This window comes from Cavia porcellus, unplaced genomic scaffold (genome assembly GCF_034190915.1).
Source record: "Cavia porcellus strain 051 isolate PalLab524CR breed Dunkin Hartley unplaced genomic scaffold, mCavPor4.1 scaffold_5, whole genome shotgun sequence".
NCBI classification, from domain to species: Eukaryota; Metazoa; Chordata; class Mammalia; order Rodentia; family Caviidae; genus Cavia; species Cavia porcellus.
The window spans coordinates 81,946,430-81,966,471 of record NW_026947488.1 but is presented as its reverse complement, the minus strand read 5'-3'; the positions used below and the strand labels follow the sequence as shown (position 1 = coordinate 81,966,471).

Genomic DNA, 20,042 nt, shown 5'->3' with positions numbered 1-20,042 from the left:
CCCTAATGATAAGTTCTCAATAAACTCTGAAAAAATTTACATTTAAACACAACAGGTTATTATACAAAAATACTTATGCAACTACTATTTCTGCACATCTACTCCAGGTCAGATTTCTGTTGGATATTCAACAAACATGCAGTTCAAAAAATACTACCAGCTGGACATCTCCAGCTGACCCAGGAGGAAAGTGAGGATCGGAAATGTACAGGTGCTGCCCCTTAACTCACCAAATGGGACATGCTTTATTTTTGCTTATCAGGCATTGTTCTTCCCCCAGGCCTATCTCAGTCAGTTGCACAACTGAACCCTGGTTTCCTTCAGGAGTCACTCTGCTATCCCCTACTATGTTCACAGGACCCTGCCTGTTCCTCAGGGCAGCAGGTGGGTTTAAATCTGCCCCAGTATGAAATGCTCTTTGTATGAAATTGAAGGTGTGGTTTCAGTGATTTGGTTTGCGAATGAACAAGTAGCAAATCTGGCTAATAATATGAGAGGGAGAAATCATCTAAGGGACTTTTGGGAAATATCTTCTCACTTTTATGCACAGATAATGCCTTTCTTGTCCTGGGTGCTATTGCATGGAGATGTGATACATGGAAATGTTGTACAGAGCTCATGTCTACGGGGAGGGGGAAGATTCAACCTACCTCAATTAAAAACATCCAAAACCTAATCGCACACCCAGGCAGCTCTTGATGGAGCCTCGATTTAGAGAAACAGTACACTTTGCTATCTCCTATGGAGACCAGATTGCACACTAACAAAGTCTGAACAGAGCAAATGAATGGGAGACCTGAGATTTAAAGCCATGGAACACGTAATTCTAAATGGGAATATAACTGATTAGTAAACACATGGAAAAAATATTCATGTTCACTAAGACACAAAGAAACATGAGTTAGGCATATTTGAGACCCTGCTTTTTAAAAAAACTTACTACATAAATGAAAATAAAATTGACAAAAGCATGACAACAAAACAAAAAACCTATCACACAAGCAAAGATTGTTTTTTAATGTAAAGCACTATCATGCTTTGGTGATATTTGAGAGTGTAAATGTCATAGTTCTGTAAAAATGACACCAGCAGTTATAATTTATTTATTATTTATAGAGAGGTTATACAGCAAGCACTACACCCAGTAAGTCAGCTAATTTAGCTGTTAGCTCAATGAAATGGATGGACTTGTCTTCATTCTTTTGTGGGGGGACAGGGTCTTGCTGTGTAATCCAGGCTGGCCTCAAACTCACGATAATCCTCCTGCCTCAGCCTCCCCAGTGCTGGGATTATAAGTGTGTGCTACCACACCCAGCAAATTACTTTGAATTGAAAGATAAATTTAGCTACTTTGTAATCTGCTAAGATCTCACAGAACAAAGGGTGCGTCTCTGAGGTCCCCTCGCTTTATAAGTTAGCTGAATGTGTGTCTTGGGCATTGATGAAGTAAGTACCTCCAAAAAAATTTTAATAGAATTTAAAAGTTGACATCCAAGAAATAAAAGCATTAATAATCACGGGAAAATATATAATATTAGCCTTCTCATAACTTATTTTCATCTGAATGTCGTATGTATCCTGCAAGTAGGTGGTGGCACCATGGACTCTTACCATTGCTGAAATCTCTCAGTCTCTTTCCAGTCCATGGATCCAGGATTCAGCTCATAACACTGTACAGACCCAACCATTATGCTTTACAGCTACAATGTCCTCCACAGCCTCACATGTTTGGAAGGTGACTGGTTCACCTGTTGATGAGGTCAGTAGCTGAGGTGCTCTTAGGAGCTGGGATCTGGTTGGAGGTGGGCCACTGGGGGCTCAGCCTGTAAAGGTGTATTCTTGTTCCAGGCTTTTACTTTCTCTCTGCACTGCGTGGGGAGTACTTTTCCTCTGCTGCTCCCTTCTGCCATGCTTTCACCTGAAACCAACGGACCATGGACTCCAGCCTCTAAAATCCACAAGCCAAGATAAACCTGTCAAGAGAGGGAGGGAACAGAGAGGGAAGGGAAAGGGAAGCAAACAGTAAGATGTGCTGTGTACATGTACCAGTTCCCATGATGAATGTAATCACGGTGTACTGCAAACATGTACTAATAAAAATTTTAAAGCAAAACTAAAATAAACGTCTCCTTTATGTTGTGGGTATTGGATGTTTTGTTCCGGTAATGGGAAGGTTAGTATACTAACTTAGCAATGTGATAAGTTAAATCAATAGCCTCAAAAACATTCATATTTCTTAATTTATTAAATTAAATAAGATAGATTATAAGACTTTAAGAATAAATGTATTAATGGTAGAATTATTTATAGCAATAAAAATAGAAATAAATGTGAATGTTTATTGGGATCTTGTTAATTAAATCACATCATATAATCATTAAAACAGTCTTTACGAAGACTTCATAACAAAGTAGGACACACTGCACAACATCAAGTAAAAAATGACATAAAATCATTTCTATAAGTAATTGATAAAATAGACATAAAGGTCTCAGAAGAGATATTATTTAGATAATAAAAATTACTTGCTGCATGTAGTGGCTTCTACACATAATTCTATCACTCTGGAAGGCTGAGGCAGGAGGATTTCCAGTTTGAGGTACGTAGGGCAGCTTAGTGACTCAGCTAGATGCTTTTGTGAAATAAAAAATAATAAATGACTGAATATATAACTCAGTTTGCAGGCTCTGGGTTCAATTCCCTGTAACACACACACACACACACACACACACACACACACACACACAGAAATACTAGAGAATGGACAGGCTTGTTGCCTGAACTCATAGTTTTCCAGTACCTCTATAGGTTAGATATCTTGCCTATTATGAGCTACAAGACTTACCTTTGGTTCAGGAAGAATCATCCTGGTAGATTTATTTGAAATGTATAGACTTTATGAAGCATCTGGTTTTACATATTCCTGGATCACTAAACCTAGAAATGTCTATGTGGATGCAGAATTCTCTAATGCCCAAAGGAAATAAATGGAAAAAATTACTATAATTGAGTATGTCTACAAAGCTCATTGCTGTAATTTATTAAAATCCACTCCTTATTTTGAGAATTCTCTTGCTATCTATAGTGTCCCCCTCCTAAATTCGAAATTAAACATTCCAAATGCTCCCCAACTTATTCTATCCTGTTGGAAATGGTTTTGCATAGATCAAATACTGTACTTCTTTCCCTCCCTCCCCATCTACCTTCTCCTCAGGCAATCACAGAATTTAAATCTGCACAAATCATCACTTTCAATTGGCTTTCCTTGGAACTAAGTGAAAAGGATTGAGATATCCTAGGATCATAATTATCTTGTTATTTGCTTCCTCTTTCATAGCAAGTTGCAAAGTTTCATAATTCGTCATTATTCTTAAACACTGACATTGGGTTTTAGCCTTTATATTTAATTTTTTAAGTTGCAAACAAAAGGGAGCAGGCATTACTCTGCATTCACTTAAAATAGCTGTGTTTTCCTTCATGAATTTACTACTCAGTGTATGTGAAAGGACCTCATAAATAGTAAAATGCACAGAGGTGGTGCCATCCATCCCAGAGCAAGAGTCCGTGGAGCAAAGACCCAGCTGATCCAGAGCTACAGACCTCTCCCCTTTCCCCACCACTGCAGCACCATCTGCAGCTGGAGGCTGGCCCCCCTCCAAGTGTTCACTGCTTCCTTTAGAACTTTTATGGGTCAGCTTTTTGAAAGCATACTCATTCCATATGCAAAGAGCTGGATACATATGCATACCAACAGCTCCTAAGCATGCAAAATGTGCAGATGGTCAAAAGAAAAAGAAGCCAGAGGTTTGATGCTGAGACAAATTATTAATTCTGGATATTCCTAAAAGCCACATACGGGGCTTAGGGAAAAACAAACTTTCTTAGAACTGGTAACTGGAACTTATTTCAGTTATTCAGAAAGTGGTAAAAGCATAAGAAAAACAGCTTTCAAAACTTTATTTTTAAAAAAATTTATTCCTTTTGAAAACAAACCTCTGACAGTTCACAAAATTTCAACCAGCAGTGCTATCACTAAAATGTTTTTTTTTTCCCAATCAAAGCTCTCACTATGTACAGATTTCATTTCCTCTAGCTCATGTAGTACAAGACAATCAAAAAATTAATTAATGAAAAAACTGTGATTCTTCTTAGAAAGAGAAAGTAGGCAAAGTTTGGGAGTAATAAGTACTATTCAATTGTTTAGAATACAATCTCAAATATTCAATATACCTGTAGTATTCATAAATACACAAAAGGTTTTGCAACTATATGCCAGGACTTTTATTAAGATTATTTATTTGATATTAATTTATGAAATTATAATGTTTAGATTTTTTTCACACAGTATTTAGGGCTAAGGGTTTCCAGATTTAGAGTCAACCTTTTCTACGTGAAAATAAATGGTTGACTAGATGGGAGTTTGAGAGGACTAGTGAAGGAGAATGTCCACTTGGACAAATGAATGCAAACTGCAGTAGGGAACAATGAAGGAAGGACGCATTTCAGTCTTGCCATTGAATTCGAGTATGCCATTGAGATTCCCAAAGGAAGTTGTTCAGGAAGCAGCTAGACATAGGAGTGAGTGCCTGAAAAAGCTGGGTAGGCTCTTTGGTATTACTGGCATTTGGACAGCAATAAAACCAGAGTGTGGAAGAGATTGCCCAGAGTGTGCAGAGAAGCAAGGACAAAGATGGGTCCTGAGATGGGGCGACCCAAGTGGAAGGGAGGGGGGACCAGGGTAGGAGAGAGCAGCAGCAGGGGCATCAAAGGAAGAGAAAGCCTCAAGGACAGGGTCAGTGCCGCCAAATCAAAGTGTGTAATGTCTGCAAAGAGGGATTTATGTTAATGAAACATTCAGTGACCTTGAGGCATTGGGAGGGTTTGGGGAGGAGACAACCCAGGAACCAGCTTGCAGTGGTATGAGCATGCAAAAGGAAGTAACGAGTCAAGTTTGATAGTAAATGAAGACAAACAGGAATAGTTGGAGGGTTAGGTCAGTGTTTCATAATCCTGACTGCACATTAGAATCACCTAGGGTGCTTTAAAACTTTTTCACACCTGGGCTCCACCCATGGCAACTCTGGCTTAATTCCTGTGCTGTACAGCAGTGGTGAAGCTATGGCATGCATGCTGCAGCCAGATGTTTCTTATCATTGAAAGCTTTGAAAGATTCACCATCTCTGGTAGGGATTATAAATTTTTAAAACTCTCCCTGGATGGTCTTAATGAGCAGGCAGAGCTGAGAAAAACTGGGCTAGGGGAAAAAAACAGTCTTTCAAAGGTAGGAATGAGTTGAGCATGACTAAATGCTGAATTAGGTAGAGCCTGTGATAATTGGAGTCAGAGGCCTTGTGATCCGTGGGATAGGGCTCCTGGGATGGAAGTGAGCAGCCCTGAGCATGCGGAGGTAGAGGGTAAGTGGGGTGGGGGTAAACACCGTGGCAGAGGAAATAGTCAGTGATGTGGAGCAAGAGAAAAGAGACGGAGGGTAACGAGATTTGGGAAGAGTGGAGAGCAATGGACAGAGTTGAGGGGTGGGTTTCGGTTAGAGAAATTTATTGGGTAGTGTTAGCACTCTGTGCAGCTGATGGTTTGCAGCAGCATGTAAAGAAAAAACAGTACTTCTTTAAGCACGAGGTTTACATTCTCCATGTTGTGTTGAAAAATCTAAGACCTTGGGAAGCACTGGGCTTGTATAGGGGGCAGGGATGACTGCAAATTAACTGGTGAAATCCCTTGTCAGTGGTTATAGTCTCTAATTCACGTAAATAAACAAATATATTGATGTGAAAACTTAAGTCTTAATAGAGAGTAGCACTCCACATACTTAAATGAAGAAAAAGCAAATACTTTTTAAAACAAATCTACCTTATTTTCTTCCAAAAAAAAAAAAAAAAGTCACAGGATCTCCCTTGTGTTTGCAATGAGGCATTTACCAGGTCTTTTCGCAGACTGATATCAAACACTTCCCTCATTTGGTCATGTCTGACACTCACTGCCTTTCTGGTTTTATACCTGAGTAACTGGCATTGGAGTAGACGCAATATGATCATTTTTAAGTTGTGAACAAAATGTAAGTGAATCCATGTATACTTGAATTTTTTGCAGCCCGCCCCATGGGGTTAGAAGAGAGACCATCCGTCCAGTTTTGCAGAGGACTGATAACTTTCAGTGATCTAGAGAGTCCCAGGCAAACTGGGATTACAACTTTCTCTCCCACAATAAACCCTAAGTACTTTATCAGTGACAAAATGATTGCTCTCGTGCGGATTGTGTGACTAGAAGCAAAACAGTCATGTCAGGTCTCGGTGCCAGGCTCAAGGTGGGGACCCAACAGGTAAAGAGACACTAAGACTTATTCGGACAGCTTAACACCCTTCTATTACTTCCGTTTACTGGTTTTGCTCTCTTCAGGTACTATCATAGGAACACATATGCACGCTGATGTCTTAAAATCCCTGCCCAGTTTTTCTCACTGCTACTGTTCCTTTGAAGAGGCTGTTTGGCTTCTCTTGGTCTTGAGATATTTTTTTTTTTTTTTTTGGAGGAAGGTGGAGAAGTTTGAGGCTGGTTGTCTAAATCTAGTTTATCTAGGACTCTTCTCTCCCCAAGCTACCTGTCTTCCACTGTTTCCTTTCATCCACCTAAGTACAATACATATCTTATAAATCAGGCCAACATGATTCTTGGTTAAAAACCGTAAGTACCTTGTTACAAAAAGGGTGCTTTGTTCTTCAGACGTAGAGATCTCCCCAGACCTGTTCTGCCCTTTGACAACAGGGCCAGGCTTCTGTCAGGTAGGAAGGCTACTTCCCTCTTCATTCCGTGATGGGCATTGCTAAGTGTCAAGTTTAAAATGCTCAACAGATGAAAAGTCACGTTCTTGGAGGAGAATACAATCACGTTTGTGCTGTAGACTGAAGAAATAGGCATTTCATCTGCATTAAATCCTCAACACATGTTTGCTGATTTAATGAATAAATGAAGACAAAGCAGATTTATTCAGCAACTGAGAAATGTCTCTCAGTCATATTATATCTTTCTGCCTTCATTATAACTTAGTAAGCACGTATATTGCAGCACCAGGTACAAAGTCCTGAATCAAAGACATACGGCATACAGGAATGAGTAAAACAAGGCCTTTGCCATAATGAATTACAATCAATGAATACGTGTGGTACAAGGAGGAAAGAAACTTACAGAGCCAAGGTAAAACAGAAGAATTTACTGTAAAATACTTTTCCCACAATCACATGATACATCAATCCTTTCATGAAATAAAAAGGTGTTCAGCATTTGGAGGGTGTACCACAATGGAAAAAGATGTAGTGAATAAATTCTACAGATCCTGTATAAAACAGAGCAAGTTTCCCTTTCCAAATAGAATGTAGAAGGTTCACATCATGGTTATTTTTAAGTTTATTTTAGGTTTCAGGTAGGCTGACCCCTCAGAGGCACATTCAAAAGAAACATGAATTTGTCTCTGAAAGCTTGAAAATTAATATAAATCTTTGCTCTTGGTGTTCCTAAAGAACCAGATCATACACTCAACACTTTATGGTTAGGAAGCATTTCAGAAATCTTCATTGGCTTGGAGTTCTTTTCTCCAATGCTCCTCATTCAAGGCAGCCCTTAACACCCCACCCCTTCCTTTGGTCTATGCAGTTGGCTTCCTCCTGCCCTCCTAAGGTCCTCCCACTGCAGTGGACGGTCAGAGCTCCAGGCTTTACCTGCCAGTTCTACCAAGTGGCCCCAGGATGCTGGAGAATTCTTTATTCACCCACGACGCCATCGGCCTTCCTTCCCACAGAGCAGAGTTGGTAGAATGCTCCTGGAAATACTACTTCCCTTTGACTGTTGTGTGCAAAATATTGCAGAATATTTCTGGTGAATCAGACTCTTTACTCTGTCCACCTGTATTGGGCAGAGAAAATTCCTCTGGGGACAGCTTAGTCAATTGTGAGGGGCCAAGGAGGTTTGTTTTCCTATGGGTTAAACCATTAGGGACAGCTGTGCAAATTAAAATGGGAAACTTTCAAATTCATCTATTAATAAGATTCAGTCTTATTGAATGACAATCTAAACAAATCTATTTTTTTCTCCCCAGGAGGCTGGTAATATAAAGCCTTCCTCTTGAGCTGATTTTCCTTCGTTTCCCACCATCCCCCTTCTGATTGTCTGAGGTCTTACACAATATAATCATTGCCTTTTTCCTGAATCCTTCTAATAGTTGTCCCTGTGTGGTTATACTTGTAAGGCAGTTCACATGCTTTGGTCAAGTATCTCTGCTCCCTCCCAAGAATCTATGTCAGTGAAATAATCAAAGGCAAATATATGTACAAATATTGTTATAATAATAAAAATGGATACTATGTAAATGGTTCCAAATTTAAAAAGATTAAAATATTAAATTACATGATGACATATATATGTATATCTACTAAAATTTGAATAGCAGAGACTTTAATGAAGGACATCAGATATTTTTGGGTCAGTTCTAGATAAACTTACAAAGGAGAAAATTTTTTGCAGTATAATGCTGTTTGTGTAAATATGTATGAGTATGTGCATATACACATTTAGTCACTCCTAGATAGTAGAAATACAGCTATTTTATCTTTCTGCATTTGATCATGAATGAATGATTACCTTACAGTCATAAATGAATTTATCACAAAATGCATAAAAAAGTAGTATTTAGCTGAGGAACTGACGAAAGGGAAACTGGGAGTAACCTGGATGAATAATGGTGGGAAACTGGTTAATTAAACTGAGGTGTGTGCACAGGACCTGTTCACACCAAGGGGCACGCCTTCTGCTCCTGGCTTCTGAGTCTGTGGGAAAGCACCTGGTCACTTGTACCGGGGTCATTCGCGGCCTCTCCCCTTTCCCTTTTACTTCCCTCTACTGCCTCTGGTAACCACTGACCTCTCACCTGTTTAGATGTGACTTTGATGCCATTTCCTTCTTCTTTGAAGAACCACTCCTGCCATGCAATTCAGTCAAGCTGATTCTCTTGCAGCCTACTACGTATGGTCTCCCGGTCACCAGTTTCTTTTTTTTTTTTTTTTATTTAAGAGGAAAAAGAGAAAAACACAAAACAAAACAAAGCAGTGTAAGGTTACACATAATACAGAACTACAAAAAAAAAAAAAAAAAAACATAACAGTAAGAAATCACCTGTTAATAGATTACATAATATCATCTTGGAAATAGTTGCTCAAATCACAGTATCAAAGAATACAAAGTAGACATTCAAACGGAGAGACTGCAAACAGCTGTGTTCAATGATCCAAAAACATTAATATAGTCAGCTATTTAACATCCCTAAACACACTTGTTGTTATATCCGTTAGAGCTCTTTTTTTTTTTTTCCCCTCCCTCTCTTTTCTATAACAGAATTTACACATTTTGGATTTTATTACTCCTCAGTTCTCATTACTCTCTTGGGGGGGAGAGAATAAAGTCAAATATGGCAAAACAAAGCTGTAAGTCCAAACCAAGGATAGACATAGCACATGATGTAGAACAGAGTACAAGGTCATCAACAATGGTTATCAACATTGTCTCTTGTTTCCTTAAAAGGAATTGTCCATCTCATTAGATATTATAAAGCCGGACAAAACAGTGGAGAACAAGACCAATAAAACTTAGGCATTGTGAACATTACAGGACTTCCAAAGGAGACAATAGTCAAACCAGAATGGGCATCTTTGTGAATCTTATTGCCTTCAAATTAGTTGCCTATACCTTCAAACTTGCTACTATCGCACAGAATGGAACAGAGTCTAATCAGTCAAAACAAGATCTTGGGAGTATTACAGGACTTCAAAACAAGTTAATAGGAGATCAAAAAGAGTTACTACTATATATCCTAATTTTTTAAGTTTTTCCCTTAATCCGGTCACCAGTTTCAAACTATCTGTCCTTCTGAACACAGTGATTGGTTTCTCTTGGGTGACCTCAGCGTCTTTTATTCAACAGCCACCAGGAAAGGTATTATCTTCTTCCCTGACGGTATAGCTGTAAAGATGACATAAACTAGGGTGTCATGGGACTAGCTTCTCTTCAGGAAAATATTGATACTGTTCATGGTGAGAGAGAAGAATGAAAACACAGGTGCATAAGAGCAAGATGTGCTTTAACCGAGAGCCAGTGATTGAGCTCTAGCCTCTTTATTCAGCAGTGATGCAACTCCCTCTTATTTATCTCAGCTGTTACAATTCTCTGCTTTCTCCTTTCTCTGTTCCTTCTTTGAATTTTTTTCTGATTTTTTGTTTTGTTTGGTTTCGTTTGCAGAGTTAGAGACTGAACCTCTGGCCTCACCCATTACAAGCAAGTACTGTACCACTGAGATATATTATTTGGGAAAGCATTCGCTCATTTGTAACTGAAGGAGTTCTTTCTCAAACAGTTACCTTCCCTTGAACTTGTGGCCTGAGTTTTAGAAGGATTTTGTAAGGCATGTACAAGGCACGTAGGTCTGGTCTCTAGAGAGTCTCTTGATGAAGCAGGTGTGGTCTTTGCCTGGCTCTTTCTCTATCTTAACAGTTTTAATCTTTATTGGCTGGAAATTTCTCTCCTGACAGTAAAATAATGAGATCAGACATACATGATTTAATATTTTATAGGCAGTAAAAACTACATTTTGAAAGTACTTTAAATGACATGGGAAAATACTTGTAATATATGACCTTAATTATTTTAAGTATATAATAGCTAATCATATAAAAATACCAGAAGGAAATATATCAAAATATTCACAGTGGTTAAATCTCAATGATAAGATTATAGGTGATTTATGTACTACAGTCTTTAATTTTATAAATGGACATAATTATTTTGTGATTAGAAAGTAGTGTTATTAAAATATATAAATTATGAGACATTAATCTAGAAGACAGTTTTGTAGTCATTGAAAAGAATGTTTTAGAAACATTTTCGGTGGCATTGAAAAATACTCATGGTAGAATTATTGGAGAGTAGTCAAAAACCATGTATATAGCATTGATTTTAGATACACAGAGACATATGAGAGTAACAAAAATTATTTCAAAATGTTAATAAAAGTTATCTCTGAGTTGTGACAGCATGGTTAATATTATTTGCTTTTTTATATGTGGCTGTTTTTCAACTTTCAGAGTCAGAACTTTTTATAATCATAATTGTATAAGCAAGGGTTCTCCAGAGAAACAGAACCAGTAAGATACTCCTGTGTTCATCAGTTGTTAAATTAATCAGTTAATTTCAGGACTTGCCTCATTGGTTATGCAGGCACAGAAGTCCTGCAGTCTGCTATCTGTCAGGTCTGGGAAAGCTGGTGGTGTAGCTACAGTGCCAGCCCAGACTCCTGATTCCCAGGAGAACCAATGGTGCGAGTCCCAGTCCTAAAGCCAAGAATGTCAGTTTGAGGAGAAAACAAATTTGTTGTTTCTCTCTTTTTTTATTAAGGCTCTCAAAAATTGAATGATGATTTAAGAAACTGAATGATGCCTACCTACATCAATAAAGGGGGATGTTCTTTACTCAATCTAATGATTCAGACACTAATATCTTCTACAAAGGCCAAGAAACAATGCTTCATCAGTTATCTGAGAATCACTTAGCCCAGTCAAATGGACATATAAAGAATCATCACAGCAATAAAATAATAAAATATTACTGTGATGAAGAGTTGGTAATGACTCTTCCTTTTGCCTACCTCTTTTGTATAGGATGTTGGATGCCTTTCCTGCTTTCTCCAGTTCAGAAGGTGAAATGCCATTTCTATGCTAAAAGTACAATATTGGGTGGAGATCTTCTATACTAGGCAGCTACCAAGGTATTTATTTTGTATTGTTTTACTTTACTTTATTTTTTGAGATGGTGTCATCATGCATCAGGCTGGCCTAGAACTCACTGTATAATCCAGCCTGGCCTTGAACTTGCTGTGAACCTCCCATCTCAGCATCCTAATGCACCATGCCTGGCTCGATTGAAGCCTTTGAAACTTTCACCAGAGGCCACTCTATTTTTCCATTTTCCCTCTCCTTCTTCTTGGTTTTTTGGAGACAAGATCTGACTTTGTAGCCCAGGCTGGGCTAGAACTCTCAATGATCCACTTACCTCAACTTCTTGAGTATTGGGATTACAGGCATGCACCACCACACCCAGCCTGATTCTCTGTATTTCTGTAATCAAGTTCACTTTGCCTTATTTCTCAGTCTAGCTGTGTACACACACACACACACACACACACACACACACACACACGTTTTACAAATAAAGCGTAATTTCTCACAAAGGAAGAAACTAAGGCTGGAAATGTAGAATAAAGTTCATACAATATATTTTAAATGTAAACCATACGTCTTGTACTTTGCTAAATATTTTATATAACATTTTCTTTTAATCTTTCCAAAATTCCTGCACAAAGGTATTGCCATTTCATCTGATTTATGTGGGTTAGCAAAATAGAGTTTAGATGAAATAAATCCCTCAATTTCATGCAACTGACAACTTCTTTAAGTGGAATTTGAACACAGGCAGTCTTACTCAAGGGCCAGCACTGTTAACTAATATGTATGTACAAGCTCTGATCATACACTGTGATTTTTATATTAACTATGGCATGTTCTTTTTTGGTCATATTTTACCTTTATTTTAAAGAGAATAAAACCAAACAACAAAAAATAGAATAAAGCCAATCAAAACAAACCAGTATAAGTGACACAGGGCTTCAAAACAATATGAAATCAACAATGGTTCCCATAATGCCTCTTGTTGTCTGTCAAAAACCTTCAGACATAGTAAAAATCAAACAAAAAAGAACAGAATAGAACCAATAAAAATCAGTCAATGAATGCAGTAAAGGACTTCAAAACAAGACATAGTAAATAAAAAATGACTACCATAATATATCCTGTTATCTATGAAATAGCTGCCCACGTCTGATATAATAAAATCAAACAAAACAAAACAGAATAAAACCCACTCCGATATAACAATGAAAATGATACAGGACTTCAAAATAAGATAATAGGGAATTAACAATGGCTACTGCCTTCAGAAGATATTGTTATCCTTTGACTAGACCATCAGGCCACTGGCTTTAGACCTGCAAAGTTGGTGAAACACTAAACACTACAAGCATTAAATTGTATTTTACCTCATTAGCTATCATTGCAGCCTATGTTTCTCTGGATCAGCCAGTGGCTTATGGGGGTAGGGGTGAGTTTTGGCTCCTCTTGTTTCCCAGCCTACATGCCTGAAAGGGCTGACATCTGGCTCTCCCCACAGTGGACTGGGCATGGCCCTGATTCACAGGAAGGGCTTGCTTCTTGTTCTCTTCCCCATAGTCCTACCGTGCAGTCTTAGTCAAGAATTAGTGACATACTTGCAAAGGGTGGCTGAGAGAAAAGCTTTGACTTCTTTTCTTTGTTCACTACCTGATTCTGCACCATGTCAAGTTCATAACTGATGTTCAAAATTGAAGTAAGATTTCTTTAAATCAAGAATTTTAAAACCAATTGTAGAAACAGCTCAACTTCTCTGTAAATTATTGGAACTTGGTCTTTAAAAAAGTATTCAGCAGCTATGCAAATAGTTTTAGATATTTCCACTCTTATCTGCTGCGGCATATATTTATGTAGCAAAAGAAGAAACGAAGTAAATTTCCTAGCATGCTTGCTGTAAAGCTCTGGGCACATCTTCCTGTTCTTTGTCCTTTGTGGCTGGTTGTTAAAGATCACCTTAGTTTTTGTTGGATAGGGGCAACGTTAAGTTATCTGAAAAAGTTATTTCCCTTTTGCCATAATTATTGCCAGGCTAGTACTACTTTTTGAGGCCTCTGATAGGACCCACCACAGCTTGACCATTTCATACCCGCCCAAGTGACAAACTGGGTCCCGGAAGCAGAGAGGGCCAAGGAGCTGAGCAGGAGGCAGAGTGGGGAAAGGCAGAGAAGTGGGGTGCAGGGAGTGGCAGGGGCTCCTTCAGCTGCATGGAGCTTGGAGAAGAAGCACTCAAAGACAAGATGCTTAGCAGTGCTGACTGCTGAGGATTGGTACAGTAGTTAAAAGCTGAGGAGACCAGCAGGCCAGGCAGCTTTGTGGCCCTATGTATGCTGCAGATTCAGAAAAGGGACAGGTGTGGAATTCACTATGAGAAATGCGTGGGATGTGAGTTGAAATAGATTTTTGGCAATGAAGAGCAGGTAGAGATAATAGAGTTGAGGGAAAATACATATATGCACTTGTGTGGTTTTCTATTCTTCTCTCTCCCTTTTTTTTTTTTTGAGACAGAGTCTTGCTACATAGTCCAGGCTGGCCTTGGACTTGCAGTGATTCTCCTGCCTCAGTCTCCTAAGTGTTTGGACTATGGGTGTCTGCCACCATGCCCTGCACACTTGTGTGTTTGAGGATTGTTGTGTGTGTGCGTGTGTGTTTAGAAAATGGGTGCAGGAAACAAGAAAACTGAGTAAGTCTTTACACTGAGTAGGGAGCAGCACATTAAGAGATGAGAGAGGACGCTTACTCTGTTCCCATCACAGCACTAGGTGCTCACATTATTTGTTTCATTTAATACTTCCTGCAATCTCATGCATCAGAGAAAGTAAACAATTTTTCCAAGATCACACAACTATTATTGTGATACATTACACGGGCAGCTCTTTCTGATTCTAAAGACCTATAAGCTATACACATAGAAGAGAGGGAGAGAAGAAAGGATATTTGGTATGGAAAGGTCCTGGAGGGTTCTTTGAAGATGGAATACAAAATATGGGTTAATAAAACAAAGGAGCATATCCTCCCAAGAGACAAAGGAAAATGGTATCAGAAAATAATGTACAAGGGATTGTAATTCAATGTCATTTTATTTCCTGGATACAAATAGCCTAGGCAGCTGGGGTAGGTGTCCATTTAGGCTCCTAGGAGACTACTGATGAGTCCATTAACTCTATAGTGACAAAAACAGTCTCTTTTTAAAATTTCCTTATGGTGCCTGGTTTTGATCACTCCTCAAATGCTTCCTAGGATGACTTGCAAAGAGTACACTGTGCCCTTTCATGACCATGAACTTGTATATACTCTTCCTTTTACCCAGAATTCGGTTCCTTGTTTTCCTGTTTGAGTATAGAGATGAATACTACTAAATATTACTAAACCAAGTGAAAAAATTACTAAGGTTGCATAAATCTCACTCAAAAATTTGGTCTTACGATTTTTACTAGATCATTGTTGGATAACATAGGGGTATGTGAAATAAAAGAATTTTAAAAGAAAGAATCCTAAAAGATGAGCAACAAATGTACAGCTGGCTTTTTTGTATCACAGAAGTTGAAATGCGTGACCTACTTTATGTTATATTCTGTTGCCATAGTGCTTGGGTTAAATGTGTAACAAAAGAAAATTGATTTCCAGTGTAAATCTTAATTTTTATTGTGCCCTGCAGTGCTGTATGAATGATACATGTGTGATAAGTCTCTCATTTAGAAGATTCCAGGGGGAGTTTTCAGATTTAAAGTATTATGGGCCCTATCAGTGGTTATTAAGATAATATATTTTCTGTAGATACATATCATTTTCTTAAAGAAGTAAGTGATTTTATGAATATCAATAAGTGCAAAGGAAACAGGCTTTTCTGACTGCTTCAAAGGCAGTTCTCAGTTTACTTGGGTCACAACAATATTTCCTAAAAAGGAAAATAATATTTATCTTGGAAAGTACAAGCTTCAAGGTCAAAGACAAATATTTATCCCTCCAAATGTTTTAATGCCTCATTTCATTTTAAATTCAATTCCTTAGTGAAGTACACAGTTAGAATTCTCAAGACCTTATCTTTATAAGAAATAACTTGTAGGGTAGTGGGTATGTGGATGACTGGAGAATATCTGGGGCCTACTATTCCCCAGCATTCTGGGCAAAAGTGAACATTTTTTTTTTCTTAAATTTTATTTAAGGAGAAAAGAAAAAAAAGCAGAGAAAGGGTACAAGTTATACAGATTTGCAGAAAAAAAATGAACAGTCGGAAATCACTAGTTAATGGATTACATATTGTCATCTTAGAAATAATTGTTCAAGTCACAAAATTAAAGCTTGTAAAGTGGACATTCCATCAATGATACTGCAAACAGTTCTGTTCAATGATCCGATAAAACTCTGTGATATCATATTCTATCTTATACACTTAAATATACATGCAGTTATATAGTTTAGAGCACTTTCTTTTCCTCTCTTTTGTACAATGACTATTACACATTTTGGGTTTCATAAAAGTGAACATTTCTTTCCAAAGTAAGCTGGTTTCTTTCCTCCAGGGGAAAAGGCTTTTTTATGTTATTTTTTATTTTTATACCTATATAATTTATTTATTTATTATTTATTTATTTTTGAGACAGGATCTCGCTATGTCTAGGCTGGCCTTGAACTCACTGTATAGCCCAGACTGGCCTCTAACTCCTGGTGATGCTCCTGCTTCACCCTTCTGAATGCTGGGAGGTGGCACAGTTCTCTAATTGCCTGATTTTTAGACGTCTGATTTTCTTACTTTGCCTTCAATGCTTTAGGAGAGGAGGAATATATAAAACATGAATTATGCTGAATAATTATTAATCTATACATTCATTTCTAATGTAGGACCTGTTTATATTATGTATTTTGATGTACTGTAAATATGTTTAAGTTTTGAGATATTTGGCTTTATTGCAGAAAATAGGGGTCTTTTATAGACCTACACAGAGAGAAATGAGGCAGCCCGGAGGTTTTTTGAGAATCTTTCTTATTTTTCCCATTCTAATTTATGGCTGCTAGAGAGTTATAGTTTACGTTTTGTACCTCTTCTCAGTCTGCGTTCTGTTTGTGTACATCTGTATTAACTATTTCTTTCTGGGGTTGTATAGTCAAATTCCTGGAGACAGAGAATCCACCACGGAAAGTCCAGGCCTGCTCACTTTGCCTGTGAGCTGGGCACAAGATCCTACCTGTTCCAAGGATGCACTGGCCAGAGCTGCGATGTGCTGGCAGCTGCTATCCAAGAAACTGCCTGAAAAATGTAGTTTGACTGAGTCAGTGATCTTGCAGGTGAGAAGTAAAACATTAAACCTAGACTAGCAGAACATGGTGATGCTTGCCTCTAATTCTAGCACTTGGGAAGTTTGAGGCCAGCCTGGGCTAACTTTGAGTTCAAAGTTAGTCTGAATTACATAGTGAGACCTTATCTCAAAAACCAACCAACCAACCAACCTAGAGACTAATATGTCTTCCATCTCTTCTCTCAAAATTATTTCCACACTGAGATTTGCATTTTCAAAGGGCTTTAAAACAGGGGTGTTTTTTTTCATCTTCCCCAGATGATCCATTTGTTATTTTTATAAGGGCCCAGTGAAAAGTTAGCAGTGTCTTTCTTTACTGGGTGGGCAATTTGTGGTGTCTGCCTCAGAAAGTATATAAATTATTAACTTGGCAGACTTTCTTCCACAAAACTATCAGCAATGGATTAGAGAACACTGCTGTCTATATATCCCTAACAGCAATTAATATGATTGTTTAAAATTTTTTTTCTCAATTTGGTAAGTGTAAAGTGATATAGCAGGAATCTTAAACCTGAAATTCACAAATTAAAATTGGTCTGATATAGAATTAAGTCCATGTGATTCCTTCATATAGTTGATCACATTGCAATGGGCATATTTTATTATATTTAGATTGAATCCACTGGCTCCCTCTTTGTTCTCTGGTAGTTTATCCTGTTTGCCTACTGTCCTCTGTGTACGAATCACAACTCCATAGATGTTACTGCTCTTCAAAATGAATTAGGTAATTTGGGACCAGAAAACACTGTTCCAGTACAAGTGTGCTAACTTCATGATCTTCATTTTTACTGTCATCAAAACCTTCTCCGTCATAAGTGTCATTGCCTAACATATTTCTTTAATTTACCTCTGTGAAAATTTCTACTATTTTAGATTATTGTCTACTTATATGTACGCTCATTAGGTTCAGTTATTTCTCAGCCTTTTTTGTTCACTTCAATTTTAACATTTGATCAAATCATCATTTCAAATTTTTATCTTATTTTGTTAAAATATATTTCTCAGGCATAATTCCTCTTCATTATTATTGCTTCTAATTTTCTTTTTCAAGAAATATCCTGATGATTTAGTCTTTTTGGATCATATAGTTTTCTAATTGTTATATTTGGTTGTCTTTTTACATCCTTGGTTTATAAACAGCCAGTAGGAAATCTAGTTAGGAAGACAGAACCAAAAATTTCTGTTTATAAATTGGTTATAGATAGAGAAGGAAAAAAAAGAACTTGTATTGAAAAGTAGAATTATTTATGAATTATTATCTTTTGGTCCTTTTGAGACAGGGTCTCACTATGCAGTTCAGGCTGATTTTGAGCTCACTTTGTAGCCATACTGGCCCCCAACTCAACGATTCTCCTGCCTCAGGCTGTTGAGTGTGGGGTTACAGGTGTGAGCCGACGTGCCTGGCAAAACCTAGGATTTTAAATAGAGAAAATATGAATGAAAAAGGATATGATTTACTAAGGTATGAAAAACTGGGAGAGGATAAAGTAGAAAGAGAAAAGTTTCTTATCACTATCATGTGTTAAAGAAAGCATTTTAACATTGAAAAGGATATAAAACTGAGATATTTTCAAATGAACATGTTCAGTTTTATGAAAAATATACTAGGGACTGGGGATTTAGCTCAGCGGCATAAGCGCCTGCCTTGCAAGCAGGCAGTCCTGAGTTCAATCCCCGGTACTGATAAAAAGGAAAAAGCCAAAAAAAAAAAAAAAAAAGACAAATATACTAGATGGTTTGTTTTTCTTTCTAATTTTGTGGTGAAGTGATGAAAATTTCTGGCATTTGGGAGCACTTGTAGGTAATGGATTTTTGTTTCAGAAAACTCATTCGGGTACTTAGTATAGAATAAATTGGCACAGATTGAAGACAGAAATCTTAATTAGGATAGAGGCTACACAGGCTTGTTATAACTTGGATAAGCAGAGGGGAAAAAGATATCTACAAATGTTTATGGGGAAATTGGAGATTGAGGAAATTTTGCCTGATGTGTTGTGCTTTCACTAATGCAAAGAAAAACATTTGCTGAGAGTCACGTGGTTGAGTATTCTGTTTTGAAGAAAAAGCAGTAATTTGATGAGTTCAGAATGGCATCTACATGTAGGTGCGCCACTTGGGAGGCTAAGGCAAGAGGCTGTGAATTTGAGGCCAGCGTAAATTACATCGTGAGTTTAAGCCCAGCCTGGACTAAATAGTGAGACCTTGTCACAAAAATAAGTTAAAAAAAAAAAAAAAAAAAAGAAAGAAAGACATCTACTGGTGTAAGGTGTAAGGCAAATTCAACCACTCTAGAATGCAGAGTCTTGCCTAGCTAATGGTGTCTTTCCTCAGAATGCATGGCTTTGGAAGACACCCCAAAGGTTCAGTTGAAATAAATGTAATCCAATAGGAATACCCCTGAATATATTAGTTATACGTTAAGTATTACCTTCATTTCGAAATCATTTCTTCATCACGAGGAACTCATGACCATCGTGAGGTGTTTACAAGCAAGAATAGAGCTTTCACTTTCTTTTAGTACAAAGGTAGCCAGTTATTTCCATAAAAAGTTCATACCCTGAAGAGCAGTACTGCCAATCTTCCACCCTCAAGTTCATCTGCTGTGGGGACAACAATGTTCCCGTCCTAGGATTCTTGAAGGTATGTAATAAAATAATGCAAGTAATAAAGGGGGATTCTATACGTCTTAGCTACATTATTCTGTGTTCTCCATTGCCCCAAGTGCTGAGAACTGAGGCTACTAACCATATACTTGCTAAATTAATGAATGTATGACCAAAAAGTCCAAAGGGACTTCTATTTTGGAATTCTTTAGATTCGGAACCCACGAGTCTATCAAGAGCTGTGAAGTGTAATGTCAATAAGTTTTACAATTAAAAATATAAGTAGTCACTAAAACTACAAATCCCTTATTTCTCGGGACTACATGAGTCACGTGGCAGGCCAGCAATACGGAAGTCTTGCTCGCTCG

At 37.8% G+C, this 20,042-nt stretch overlaps 1 long non-coding RNA gene across 1 annotated transcript; it reads right to left on the bottom strand.

Moving 5' to 3' along the window:
* Positions 1 to 1,069: 1,069 nt before the first annotated feature.
* On the bottom strand, positions 1,070 to 20,038 carry LOC134476127 (uncharacterized). Its single transcript, XR_010047638.1, has 6 exons — positions 19,500 to 20,038; positions 16,961 to 17,022; positions 8,936 to 9,054; positions 6,708 to 6,917; positions 2,526 to 2,632; positions 1,070 to 1,973 (listed from the first exon to the last, which is right to left on the bottom strand). It is a non-coding gene; the product is annotated as an uncharacterized LOC134476127 (long non-coding RNA).
* Between the last annotated feature and the right edge of the window lie 4 nt (positions 20,039 to 20,042).